At 43.4% G+C, this 14,020-nt stretch overlaps 1 long non-coding RNA gene across 1 annotated transcript in view; it reads left to right on the top strand.

The window, feature by feature from the left end:
• Positions 1-10,784, top strand: part of LOC110213126 (uncharacterized) — a 33,978-nt gene extending 23,194 nt beyond the window's left edge. Inside the window, exons 2-3 of the long non-coding RNA XR_002325891.1 lie at positions 5,653-5,808; positions 9,951-10,784. This is a non-coding gene — a long non-coding RNA (uncharacterized LOC110213126). The remainder of the gene's footprint in view (positions 1-5,652; positions 5,809-9,950) is intronic.
• Positions 10,785-14,020: the final 3,236 nt, after the last annotated feature.

Here is a 14,020-nt window from a genome sequence, read left to right as displayed (position 1 = left end):
TAAATGAGTCCCGTTCCCATGCAGTGGATTCATTTTCATGCTACGATTAGAAATCTTGCCCATTTGGCAATAAGTTATAAATATTACAGGGATGAGTCAGCATGCAAATCCCTCCTGTGGAAAGCCATTTGAAAGGTTTTATGGCCCAAAGCTGTTCATTATTTTGTAAGAGGGGTAACGTACTTTTCGTGTTCATAACCTACTGAGAGAAAAATTCTCAGAATATCCTGTGATGGAACAGTTGGGGGATGGAGAGGGAGAATGTCAGAAAATTCAGCCCTCCACCAGACCCCAAATGGGGCAGGATTTATGGAAGTTCTCAGAGAAAAAATGGTCTCAAAGAAAACATTTAGCTGATGCCTTTCTCTCTTGTGTTCACTTGGGGCAGTATTGGAAGGGGAAAGGGGGCTTTGTTGGGAGTTGAAGGACAGAGGCTAGAATTCTGGCTTCACCACTTAATTGCTACCTAACCATGGGTGAGTCACTTATACTCTTTAAGCCTCAGTTTCCTCATCTGTAAAATGAGAGGGCTGAAGCAGAGGACATCTAGGGTCCCTATAATCCTATGACCCAAACTGGAAATGGCTTTCCAATCTCTGTGCCCTGTGGTCCATCCTACCGACCACTGTCTCATGATTATTGTGGGCAAGCTAGCTTAGCTGAATAATGCATAGCGTGCTAGTCAAGGTGACACAAGTTTGAGTTCTGACTCAGACGTTCACTAGCTGTGTGGCACTGACCAAGACACTCAACTTCTGTCTGCCTCAGGTTTCTCATCTGTAAACTGGGCATAATGCTTCTGCAGGTTATCACGAGGACCAAATGAGATAAGAGGCAAAGTGCTTTGCAAACCTTAAAGTGCTACACAATTACTAACTGTTCCTGTTAATACTCTTCAAAGGAACTGATTTTGTCAGTTTAATGAAAGTGTTTCCCAAGAGTCCGAGGCTAGAGGCCGTGTGGCACAATGGAAATCACGCAAGAATTGGAGACAAGAGGAGGAGCCCGGTGTCATTTCTTACCAATGCGTTCTCAGGCAGGTTCCTTCACCACTCTGGGCCTCAGTTGCCCCACCTGTAAAATTAGGGAGTGACCCTCCAAAAGCCTGGGATCTATGATCTTGTGATCCCAGGACCTCTAATGACCCTTTCAGGTAAAAAAAAAAAAAACCAATTCTATGGTTCTATGACCCACAATAAAATATTAATAATTCCTGCATAGAAATGAGAATGTTAGCAGGGTGCAGTGTAAAGAAGGTTGGCTTTAGAGTCTGAGGTTCCAAGTTCAAATCCTGGCCCCTTTCGTTATCAGCTGTGTGGCTTTGGTCAAAGCACCTTTCATCTCTAGGTCTCAGACTTGACACGTATAAACTGAGGGTGGAGCTGGTGACTTGTAAGGTTCCTTCAAGCTCTGACTCTTAAGATCCTATTAATCTGGTAAACTTTAGAGTCAGCAACTGAGAAGCAAAAAACAGACCCTGAGAAATGTCTGCAAATCACCAGCCTAGAGCACATTCTTTGACCATCAATCCCTTCAAGGAAGCACAGAATCTCCGAGCTGGGAGGGACCCCAGAGGCCAATGAGTCCAACCCACCCCTGCGCAGGGCTCCCTTCTATAACATCCCCCAGCAAGTGGCTGGCCAGCCTTGGCTTGGAAGACCCCCAGGCACAGAGAACTCTACTGCCTCAGGCAGCCCATCCCACTTGGGAATAATTCTCATTGTTAGAAAGGTTTTTCCTTCTAACAAGTTGAAATCTGTCTCTCTTCAGCTTTCACCTGGCTCTCCTAATTCTGCCCTCTGGGGTGTATAAACCTTCTTCTACTTGACAGCCCTTTGAATGTTTGATGACAGCAATTTTGCCTCTCTTGAATCTTTTCTTCCCCAGATTAAATTTCCCCAGTTCCTTCAACCAAGCCTTAAATGGCAAGAACCCAAATTCCTTCACCATCCTGGTCACACTCCAGTTAATCCGTGTGCTCTCTAAGACATGTCACCTCAACTGGACACAATGCCCAACTGCGGCAGAAACAGAACGGATGACCCTGGGACCCTCCCTTCCCCTGTAGGGGACACTCTGTCTCTATCAGTGCAGCTCAAGCTTGCATTGGCCCTGTTGGCCACCATGTCAGTAAGGTCAATTCTCCCCTGGGAACAGACTTTGGAACAGACTTCAAACATGCCCTGGTACTGGGCTAGTGGATGTTCATTCCTCCCACTCCCAAAGTACACAACCTGGGGGACATATGGTCCACAGGAAATGGTAGCAGCTTCCCCAGAGCCATGGTGACCCAGGGGCAGCTTGAAATTCCTCTTAAACAAGGTATGAATGCATCCATCTTACTCATATGTTTGTTATCTTCCTCACTGGAATGGAAACTCCTTGTTAGTAGGGATCCTTTCATTCGTTGTATGTATAGCCCAGGGTCCTGGCACAGATCCTAGCCCATAGTGGATGCTTAATAAACTTGATGGTTGATTGATTGGGTAAGTGAGTGGCTCTCCTCTCTTTTGCCCCCTTCATTAAAGGTATATTCTCTCCGTCCCCCCTCCTCCGCCCTCCCCCCATGGAAGTGGAAGATTTTCCAGCTACCCACTACTCTCCATCTGGGAATGATAAGGAAATGGATAATGAAATGGAGACACTTGGATTCCATGACCTCTATGATCCTTTCCATATTAAAATGGATAATCTTTTGAACTTCTCCATACAGAGGAGGAGACATGAAGTATGTCCTTCCAAGCTTGAAGGAAGTAGTAAGACATTTTGCTTGCTAGTAGCTTAAAGGGAAAGCACTTGTTCAGATCAATAGTTGAAAAATAGCTAATAGCTAACACATAAATAATGCCAACTATGTTCCAGGCATTGTGCTAAGCACTTTACAATTATTATTTCATTTGATCCTAAAAACAGCCCAGAGAGGTAGATGCTATTATTATCCCCATTTTACAGATGAGTAAACTGAGGCTAAAAGTGGGTAAAGTGACTTGTCCAGGGTCACACAGCTAGTAAGGATTTGAGGCTGGATTTAAACTTGAAAGAAAATTGTTATCTGCTCCCTCTTCTTCCTGGGTTCTTTGAGGGTAGTCATTGGTTGGAGAGAATGAGAATATGTTCCAAGGAATATTCCCTGATTCATTCAAGGTTAGCTAACAAGAGGGATCTGAAGGATCCTCTCTATGCCTCCCAGTGCTATGAAGCTATGTAGGCCCAGATGGACATTTTATCTTTGAAATTATGCTTGGGTTATGAAGGGGAGATTTTCTTGGCTGATTTTAAAGGTTAATCAAGGTTAATTAACACTTATGGGGTACATTCTCTCAAGTGAGAAATCAAAGGACTCATAAGATGCCTAAGCATTTTCTTTGTCCTTGCATGTGAAATGCTAACTCAGATTCTATAAGGGAGGGGGAATAAACTTCCTGTACACAAAGATCATAGCAAGGAAAGAGCAAGATTGTGAGTGGTTAAGGTTGAGAGTTTAAAGTCAGGAATACTTGAGTTGAAATGTCACAGAAATGTTATCTATTATTTATTAATATAGCTAGCTATAAATGTGTTTATGCATGTATATATTCAGTAGCAGGAAATACTGAACAAGAGTCCCTTCCACTTGATCAATACCCCCCTTAATTAATGGAAGAGCTCATTAAAAGCAAGGTCCACACTTTGCCTTGAGCGTATTGAAGATGCATGTAGGCACCTATGTGCATGTATTTGTGCATATGTGACAGAGACCAAATTCCTGCTAAATGTACTCATTACAAAGATGGCTTAATCACAAAATTGAGACAAGACCTTTAATCTGTTTTTAATAATACACATCCTTCTTCTTAAAAAGGACCAATGACATCAGGAGGGTGACATCTTGACTTACAAGTGAATTGGATTGCTCATTGTTTCAGTTTTGATGGCTCAGAGTGAGTGTAAATAGCAACTGTTTCTGTTCCACCCGAATGCTGAGCATCTTCTCCTCCCTGACTGATTCTTTTGTGAAGGCAAAGTAGACTGTCTTTTACCTCAACTCTTGCCTGGCCTTAAATCACGAGAAAGACCATAGCTTAAAATGGCCAACGGCTCCCACTGCACTGGGGCATCTCCAGTCATCCCTGACCTGCCTTGCCACTGAACTGAGATGGCTCTGGAAGAGAGAGCGAGGCCGATGACTTTGCACAGCCCTGCCTCACTTAAATCCAATTCACTTGCAAGTCAAGACATCACCCTCCTGATGTCATTGGTCCTCTTTGAGAATGAAGGAAGAACAACAATACACAGCTCCCAGGCTGTCCCCACAACTCTATCTCAATTTCTGTTCTTTTCCTTCCATTCACTCTCATTTACTGCTCTCTTCTGGGCTCCCCATGGGGTCACGAAAAGTCAGACACAACTGAAATGACTGAACAGCTCAGCTCCCCACACCCACTCATGAAAACAAAAGCCATAACATTCTCCATGAAGTTTTCCCCCAAGACAGCTGCCACTGCACCTGGGGAATCATTCTTGCAGGGATGTGTGTATGTAAGACAGATGGATGTGTGCATATGTATATACACACATATACCAAATATATGTCTATATAACACTTGTATATACATATGTATACATATTTATACATATATGTGTGTTTATGTGTGTGCATATGTTATATATATATATATATATATACACATACATACACTTGCAGAAATAACTACCAGTAGCTATGGAATTAAGAGAGGTATAGGAACGAAACATTTAGAAGTAGAAAGACCTTATGGATAAGGAAACTGGGGTATGGAAGAAGTTATTTGCCCAGAGTAACATAGATCACGACTAATAAATGTGACGGACAGCTAGGTAGCACAGTGGATCAAATGTGGCCTCAGACACTAGCTGTGTGACCCTGGGCAATTCACTTAACCCTGTTTGCTTCAGTTTCCTCATTTATAAAATGAACTGGAAAAGGAAATGGCAAACCATTCCAGAATCTTTGCCAAGCAAACCCCAGATGGGGTCGTAAAGAGTCAGACACAAATGAAAAACAACTAAATAACAATAATAAATGTGACATTCAAACCCAAGACTCACAACTCCAGATTCCAGACTTTTTCCATTACATCTCACTGCCTTCCAAAACTTGCCCTGGCACAGCAGAAATCTAGAGGGAAATGGAAAAAAAACCAAGAATGTCAGAGAAACACAAATCTGATTCCCCCAATGATTCCATTAATGACAAGTTTCTTCCGATGAGGTTGTTGTTAATTTAGTGAAGGGATCGCTACAGTGAAAAGGCCATGGGATTTGGAAATGGAGGACCTCGGTTCAAATCCTAGCTTTGCTTCTTGCTGCTCTGACTTTGGACAAGTCACCTGACCTCTCTGTGCCTCAGTTTCCTTATCTGTAAAATGAGAAGATTGGGCTATAAACCCTCTAAAATTCTTTCCAACACTGAATGTAAGAGGTCTGTTCAATCCTGACTGTTCCATAGTATCTGTGTGACTTCAGGCAACTCAGGAGCCTTGGTTTCCTGCCAACTTTTGTTTTGTTTTCATTTTGAGGTGGCTTTTTTCCCCTTTCTATCCCCAGCACTTAGTATTGTGCCTGGCATACAGTAGGCACTTAATAAATGCCTGCTTGCTCGATTTATTCTGTAAAACTATTCTTTTTTCATAGAATGAAGACCAAAGAAATCAGAAGATAACAGAAGATGTCAAATGCTCTTTGAGAAGGAAGACAAAGCTATAAAGTAAAGGAGGAAATCCATCAACTGGGTGGATAGCCCCAGACAACTCTTTAGGGGGATGAGAAGCCCGCAGTGGGAGGAATAAGGTAAGCAGAACTCAAAGCTTTTTGGAGAAGGGAGTGGAGGGAAGATATGGAGTGAAAAGTTTTTTTCCTTTCTGACAGTTTTATACAGCAGTGACTTATAAAAACATCAAACCCCGACATAATCTTTCCCCTCACATTTTAACACATCATTATATTGTTTGCAACATGAAATAAGTCTAGTGGGCCACGTGACTTTCTTTTATAGATTGCTTTTATCATAGCAATGTCACTTCAGGATAATCCTCAGTCTCCTGTTTTTATGGGAGGCTACGATCTATAAATGCCCAATGTGGCCAACCCCGAGCTGCTGTTCTGGATCTTCTAGACACATCATGAGCCTCCTTCAGATGTGGCTGTTGTGACATTTTTTCTTACCCTTTAAAAATAACCACCCCCCAAATGTATTCATAAAGTTATTGTGAGATTGTGAGTAAAGTCTCAGTCAATGGGAAGCAGGGAATGGGGCCAGCCTCAGACTATACCGCAGATAATGTGCTTGGTCGCCTGGTGAGATGGAGGCATTGTGGGTAAAGTTATGCTCATGTGGTCCATGGCAATGTTCCCCAGAGTGAATACACACCAAGGGGCCGGTGGGGTCTCTTGGGCCACTTCTTTTTGAATGCATAACTGATCTAGATTTGGAAGGCCAGTTGACAGATGAGGAAACTGAGGCCCAGATGTAAGAGACAGGGACAACATCTGAACCTTGGTCCTTTGACTCCAAACTCAGGATACCAAAGACAGAGTGGGATAACTTAGCCGAGATCAGTCACAGAACTGGGATGCGGTCTGTCGAGTCCCCCCAGCTGGAATTTTCAGTGGTCTGAGTGCCCCTAGCCATGGCCTCCCTTGCAGGTGATTGTTGGGAGTGTGGCCGAAGCTGGCTGAATGGAGGCTTTGCCTCAGTGCAAAATGCTGAAGGAGGCAGAATTCCCAAAGGCTGCTGCACCTTTGCCGAAAGCGTCCTTTCGGAATCTGTGGAAGGAGGAAGCAGCCCTGCCTTCCGCTCTCCCTCCCCCTCGAAGCTGCAGGGGTCTGGCATCTGGAGAATTCTTCCAGACGCGTTCATGGACGTTGTCCAACACTGGTCTATTTTGAACTTCCTGAATTCTATAAACCTAAATCATGTCCTGGATATGAAATTATTCCCATCTGTGGAGTTGCAAATACAGTAACACCTTGGTGGGAAATCGCAGACTAATCAGCCTAGATAATGGAAGGGACCCCAGAGACCCCTCGTTTTACAGATGGGGAAACTGAGTCCCATAGAGATAAGAGGGCCTCCTGAGGTCCCACAGGCACTAAGTGGAAAAGGATTCAAATCCAGGTACTCGGATTTCAAGCCCAGCACTCTCTCTCTAGTCACATGATATTCTATTTAAATGGATTTTCCAGATAACTAATGTTTACCCCTTTAGAACCAAAAGTTTTTATTAATGATGGTAGGTTTAGAGCTGAAGAGTTCACCATCCATCTAGTCCAAATCCTTTATTTTACAGATATGGGAACTGAGGCACAGAGAAGGAAAAATGACTTGTCTAAAGTTATAAGATCATACATAGATTTACAGTTGGAAGGATCTTTGAGGTCTTCTATTCCAAATCCCTCATTTTACAAATAAGGAAACTGAGGCACAGAGAAGTGAAGTGTCCATACGTTTATAAAATAAAATACATGTTTATAAATATTCATCTGTGTTTCTAAGATCCTGTGGCTTTTTTTTTCCTTTTTTTTTTTTTTTTTGTTTGTTTGTTTCTGTCCTCTTTGGGGAACTGGCAGTTTCTGCTTCTGCCATATGTCAACCTCTGGAAGGTTCTGCCTTTTCCTATTCTAATTTTCTTCTCCTAATTGTGAGCTGGGAAACCAGATCACTGCCCAGGCAAGAATTTGTGTGAGATGAGGGGAGGGGTGAATTGAAGGGCTTCCTTGGGCAGGTGAGCTTTGTGACCCTGGGCTAGGCATCTCTCCTTCTTCACCTTCCCTCCGGGCTTCCCTAGCCTCTTTCAAGACTCAGCTCCAGTCCTCCCTCACGTTTCAAAGCCATCCCCACCCCTTCCACTGCTAGTGCCTCCCAACTACCCCAATGTGCCTTGCGTGGACGTCATCATCTGCGGGCTGTCTCCCCCATTAGAAAGTCATCTCCTGGAGAGAAGGGACTGCTGGCCTTTCTTGGTCTCCTCGGTACCTAACCCAGTGCCCAGCACACAGTGGGCACTTGGTAAATGCTTGTTGACTGACTTAATTCCAGATTTGGGCTGTGTTCTTGGCTGAGGCTGTATGTGGTGTGCCATTTTCTCATAAATAAATCCAATAAACGTTTATTGAGCAAGCCTACAAGGTAACCTGGTGTAGCAGAGAGAGGGTCAGCCTTGGACTCAGGAAACCCTGGGATCAAGTTCTGGCTATCTCACGTCGAGTAAATCAATGAACTTCTTAATCAATCAGCAAGTATTTATTAAGTACCTACTATGTGCTAGTTACTAGGGACAGGCTACAAAGCCTGCCCTCAGAATGTTTGTATTCACTCAGGGCCTTACATTCTTAAAAACTGTAAGTTGTAGAAAAGCCACCTATCTGTAACCATGGCGGGAGTTTCTACACTGGAAGTACCCCACGATGTTGAAATCTCAGGCTCTCTCTCTCTCTCTCTCTCTCTCTCTCTCTCTCTCTCTCTCTCTCTCACACACACACACACACACACACACACACACACACACACACACACACACCCACCACCACCACCACCACCACCACCAAAAAACCCAAAATGACATGCAAGCCACTAAGAGTATAGGTATAGATATGAAAAACAATGCCACACCTGACAGGTTCTCTGAGGCTAGAAGGACCCACCTAGGATGTCTCCAAAAGCAGTTAGGAACCCTGATCATAGAATCATAGATTTAGGGCTGGAAGGGACTTCCCCCCCCTCCAGAGGCCAACTAGTCCTACCCCTTCCTTTGACAGATGAGGAAACAGACTTAGGTTAAGTGGCTTGCCTAAGGTCATACTGCTAATAAATGTCAGAAGTGAAATTTGAAAGTATGTCTCCCTGATAATAGCTGTATCTCCATAATGCTTTAAGCTTTGCAAAGCACTTTACCTATGTTAGGGCAGTTAGGTGGCACAGTGGATAGAGTACCCAGCCTGGAGTCAGGAAGTCTTGAGTTCAAATCCAGCCTCAGACACTTACTAGCCATGTGACCCTGGGCAAATCAAGATGCTGTTTGCCTCAGTTTCCTCATCTCTAAAATGAGCTGGAAAAGGAAATGGCAAACCACTCCAGTATCTTTCCCAAGAAAACCCCAAATGGGGTCACATGGAGTCTTAAATGACTGAAATGACTCAACAACTACATATATATCATCTCATTCAATCTTTCCAACCACCTTCTGAGGAAGAGGTAATTATCCCCATTTTACAGATGAGGAAATTGAGACTGAGAAAAGGTAGTGACTTCCCAAGAATAAAGCAGGATTTGAACTCAGGTCTCCCTGACCCTGGATCCAGCACTCTATTCACTGTGCCATCTCCCTGACTCCCAGTCCCATGCTCTATCCAATAACATCAAAAGCTGATCTAATGTAGCAGATCTCCCAATAGCTGAGTTTATATTAGATCAAAACTAAGAGAGTTTTCCTCGTCAGCTCCTCTTACAGAAAGATGTTCTTCCAGGACTTTTTCAGATTCTTCATAAAGGTTAAGGAGGAACTTTTTTCTATCTGTGTGACTTGAGAAGAGACAATTGATTTCTTTGGGCCTTAGTTTCCTCATCTGTAAATCAAAGAGACTGAACCTCTGAGGTCCTTTTTGATTCTAAATCCTGTGGCCCTGTGATTCCTCTGTATTCTTCCTCATCTGTCTGTTAGCCCTCGACTACCTCTCTTGCCTCTATCCCCATTTCTACTGCCACAAGGGAAGCAAAGGACGAGGGCCTGGTTGGAAATTCTGTTAGAATCATTTCTTGTCTCCAACACTCCTCAGATTTAAAGTTCATGAGAGCCAGGAGTAAATCAGTGGGGACCAAGCTGTCCACTATCTCTGCCAGGGACCTACATCACCACTCTGTGTTCTCTTCATACACTCAACTGACATTGAAAATAAAATGTACATTACCTTTACCCATTTTCTTTTTGTTGAAGGAAACAACTTATTTACATGGAGAGCTCGAAAATTCCATCCTCACTAGACAAAGAAGCCAATGACGATGAGTGATTGATATTCTGAAATTTCTGCCCCACTTTCACAGCCATACTATAAATCAGACAAGATATGAATTCCTGACACCCAACCAATGGGATCACATCTGGGAAAGGCATCAGCAACACAAGCAGAGGGTCCAGGAGGTCTGCCTCTGTTTTCCTTGAGTCTGGATTTCATACCCCGTCTTGTGTCTCGTCTTTCTTTTTCCATCTGGGTGTCCATGCAAGCCAGTTACACTGGCATTTCCTGGACCCCAGTGCAAAGGAGGAGACGTGCTATCGATTCATTCCAGATTCAACTTGACTTCAATCAAATGATCAGTCAACAAACTTTTAGTAAGAGGTCATTGAGAAGAAAGCCGCCGTCTATATCAAATGATTTATAGTAGCAATTTCTGTAGTAGCAAAGAACTGAAGCAAAGTAGAAGTCCATCAGCTCTCTGTGCCTCAGTTTCCTCATCAATCAAATGACAAAAATGATAACTGCAATCCTTACCTCACAGAATTGGTGTGTCAGAAGAGCAAATTATGTAAAGTGCTTCTCAGATCTTAGAGTATCATGTAAATGTCTGTTACTGTTTCATTATTATGATGTCTTGAGGTTCTCTGCAATGGAAGACTTCAATATGTCACTAGGTGAGTTTTGGGTTTGTGGAATGGAGAAATGAAGAATCTCTGGCAGTCTTATCAACATGAACTAACTAACGATTAGATGACAGTGTTCTGTACCCAGTAGGTTAATCAATAAACCATCAAGTATTTATTAAGCACCAATTATGTGTCAGATACTGTGCCAAGTTTGGGGGAAAAAAGTACAAAGAATGAAATAAACCCATTGACAAGGAGCTTCACATAGAAGAGATAGAATAAATATTTCTAGAAATCTAGACAGCATAAATATGAAGAGGCCAATTTGACTGGTTCCAGAGTATGGGAGAGGGATTAATGAATGTCCAGGGAGGCTTGGTTAGTGACAGGCTGCATAAAGGTTTAAAAGCTAACCAGAGGCATTTATTTTTCATTCCAGAGGCAATAGCCAAATCTGTATTTAAGGCAAATTACTTTGGTAGTAACATGTTGAATGGACTAGAATGGAGAAGCAACTTAAGACAGGAAGACCCACTAGGAGGCTGGTGAGAGGTGATGAGGGTCTAAACTAAGGTGGTAACTGTGTGAGTGGAGAGAAGGGGTCATGTGAGAGATATCGGGAAGAAACAAATGGGAAGAACCTGGAAAATAATTGGATATGTAGGGTGAGAGAGAGTGAGGCATTCAAGATAATGTCAAGATTTGGAGCCTGGGAAGCTAGAAGGACAGTGGAGTCTTCAACAGATTTAGGGGAGTGTGGGGGAGGAGAAGATTTGATGGGAAAATAACAAGATCCATTTGGAACATGTTGAGTAGTTCACTTAAATACATTGAGTAAAATGTCTCCTGACATTCAGTTTGAAGTGTCCAATAGGTCATTGGTGATACAGGATGCAAACTGAGGGAAGAGACTGAGGCCGAATGATAGAGCTATATGAGGCATCTATATAGAAATGGAAGTTAAACCCATGGGACCTGGTGAGTTACTGAGAGTACAAAAGAAGGGCAAGGAGAGAGTCTTGGGAAACACTCACAGTTAGGGAGCATGATGTGAAGGATGAACCAGCAGAGAAGATTGAGAAGGAGCCAAATAAAAAGTGAACCAGGAAAAAGAAGTGTCATGGAAACTCAGAGAGGAGAGAGAGAGAGAGACAGAGAGACAGAGGCAGAGAGAAAGAGGGAGAGAATGAATCTAGGAGGAAAATCTTCAACAAATGCTTCTTATATCATTATCAACCAATATAAAAGTATTTATTAAGCACCTGCTGTATGCCAGACGCTGTACTAGGCACTAGGCATCAACCAATGTGTCAAGTCAGCCAATGGACCTATGAGTTCTCAAGCTCAGCACGAGCTGACTGTATTGTGTGGCAGCCATAAAACTTGATGTAAGCTGAAGCTGCATGGAAAAAAAAGGCCCAGCTTCCAGGAAGAAGCGAGCAAGAGGCCTTCTCTTCTCTGCCCTAGCCACACCACAGGTGCAGCATTATATCAGTTTTATGTTCCACATGTTAAGAAGTTGGAGTGTTTCCAGAGAAGGGCAACCAGGATGCTGAGGAGACTGGAAGCAAGATTACTGGAGTAATGATTGAAGAAACTGGTTTTTTTTTTAGTATAGATAGATATCTAGGTAGATGGATGGATGGATAGATAGACAGACAGTAGATAGAAGATAGATAATAGGTGTATAGATAGAGAGATCGATGATAGGTGGATGGATGGATGGATGGACGGATGGATAGATACAGCATTTGTTACGTGCTTACCATGTGCCAGGCACTGTGGAGAACATAGTATTTGGTAGGGAGAGTGGGGTAGCACATTATAGATATGTTCAGGTATGTGAAGGGCTGGCAGGTGGGAAATGCTTTAGCCTTGTCCTGCCTGGCCCAGAAGGCAGACCCAGGAACAGTGGGCAGGTGTAGCAGAGAGACATACTTAAGTTTGGTGTCAGGTAAAGCTTCTAACAATTCAAGCTATCTCTGAGTGGTATGAACTCCCTCAAGATGGGGGAGGGAGGTGGGGTGGGGGGCTTCAGACAAAGGCTGCATGACCATTTGTTGGGGATGTTGGAGAGGATTTTTGTTTGGGAAAGAACTAGCTGACTTCTGCAGTTTCTTCCAGCTCTGAAAATCATTGACTTTTCCCAATCAGCCATTCACTCACCATTTGATTTCCAGCTGGTTTCACTCCATGCTGGTCAAACAAGTCACACTGGATTACCCATCTGAATTAAGACACCCAATCCAACCCAGAGGTCTGCACCATCAGGCAGCCTGTCATCCATGCCTGTCAACAAATGTCCCATTCACTCTCCAGTCAGATGGGACCCCTCAACCCAAGAGTATCTGAAAGATGTTGTCCAGGTCACAGATGGATGGAGGACCCCATCCAGCCCACACCTCCAAAGCAGCTGACAGGCTGTCCATCCAGAACAGCTGCCAGGCCTGTTTCCATCTGAGGCTTCTCCTCCTGGAAAGTGGCTGGGGGCTGAGTTCACTCAGTTGCCCTGGAAAGGGAGCTCAGTGCACAGGGCAGCCTCTTGCTCTTTGTCAGCTGCCAGAACTGTTTGGGCAGCTTCAGATACAGGACTAGTGGTACCTCTAAGGACCAGCATCTCCCATCCACACCGTGCCCTCTGCTTAGCCCCAGATCACTCATTCCTTACCCGGTACAAACCCCCCCTTGGCTGTATCCTCTCCTGCCTCTTCAGTGTTTTTATGCAGATGAAATCTGGTTTAATGAACAGTGAACAAACAAGCAAGATAGATAGGTAGACACACAGACAGAAAGACAGCTAAATATAGAAGATAGCTAGATAGATACAGATGGCAGATAGATACATGAAATGAATGAAGGAATGAAGTGACTAAACTATCTATCCTCTTTTGTTCCAAAGATCCATTTCTAGGCATATATACCAAGGAGGGCAAAAGCAAAAAGGAAAGGCCCACATTTAATTCATAACAACACTTTTTTGTGGTAACAAAGGATTAGAAATAAAGTAGGTGCCCATACACTGGGCTACAGATGAACATGGCAACATTTGAATATTTTGGAATATTACTGGGCTATTAAAAATGATGGTCGTAAATACAGAGAAGCATAGAGAACTTACATAGACTGATGCAAAAAGAAGGAAGATGAGCCAGGAAAATGACACGTACTACTGCAACAATGTAACTGAAAGGAATTAAAAAAAAAACCATAGCCGAATACTGCATAACTATAGTGGGCAACTTTGAGCCCAGAGGAAATGCCTTGTACTCCTTTTGTTGGAGAGGTGATACTCTATGTGGGTGGGGAAATTGCTTACAGGTTCAGATGCAGTGAAGATGTCAGGTGATTTTTATTAACTGTTGCTATTGTCTTTTTCTTTGTTACAAGGGAAAGTTCACAGGCAGGGTGTAGAGGAGAGGAGA

This window comes from Phascolarctos cinereus, unplaced genomic scaffold (assembly GCF_003287225.1).
Source record: "Phascolarctos cinereus isolate Bilbo 61053 unplaced genomic scaffold, phaCin_HiC Scaffold_1;HRSCAF=81, whole genome shotgun sequence".
In the NCBI taxonomy this organism is placed as follows: Eukaryota; Metazoa; Chordata; class Mammalia; order Diprotodontia; family Phascolarctidae; genus Phascolarctos; species Phascolarctos cinereus.
Note: the sequence above shows the minus strand (reverse complement) of the source record. Positions and strands in the feature narration are given on the sequence as shown.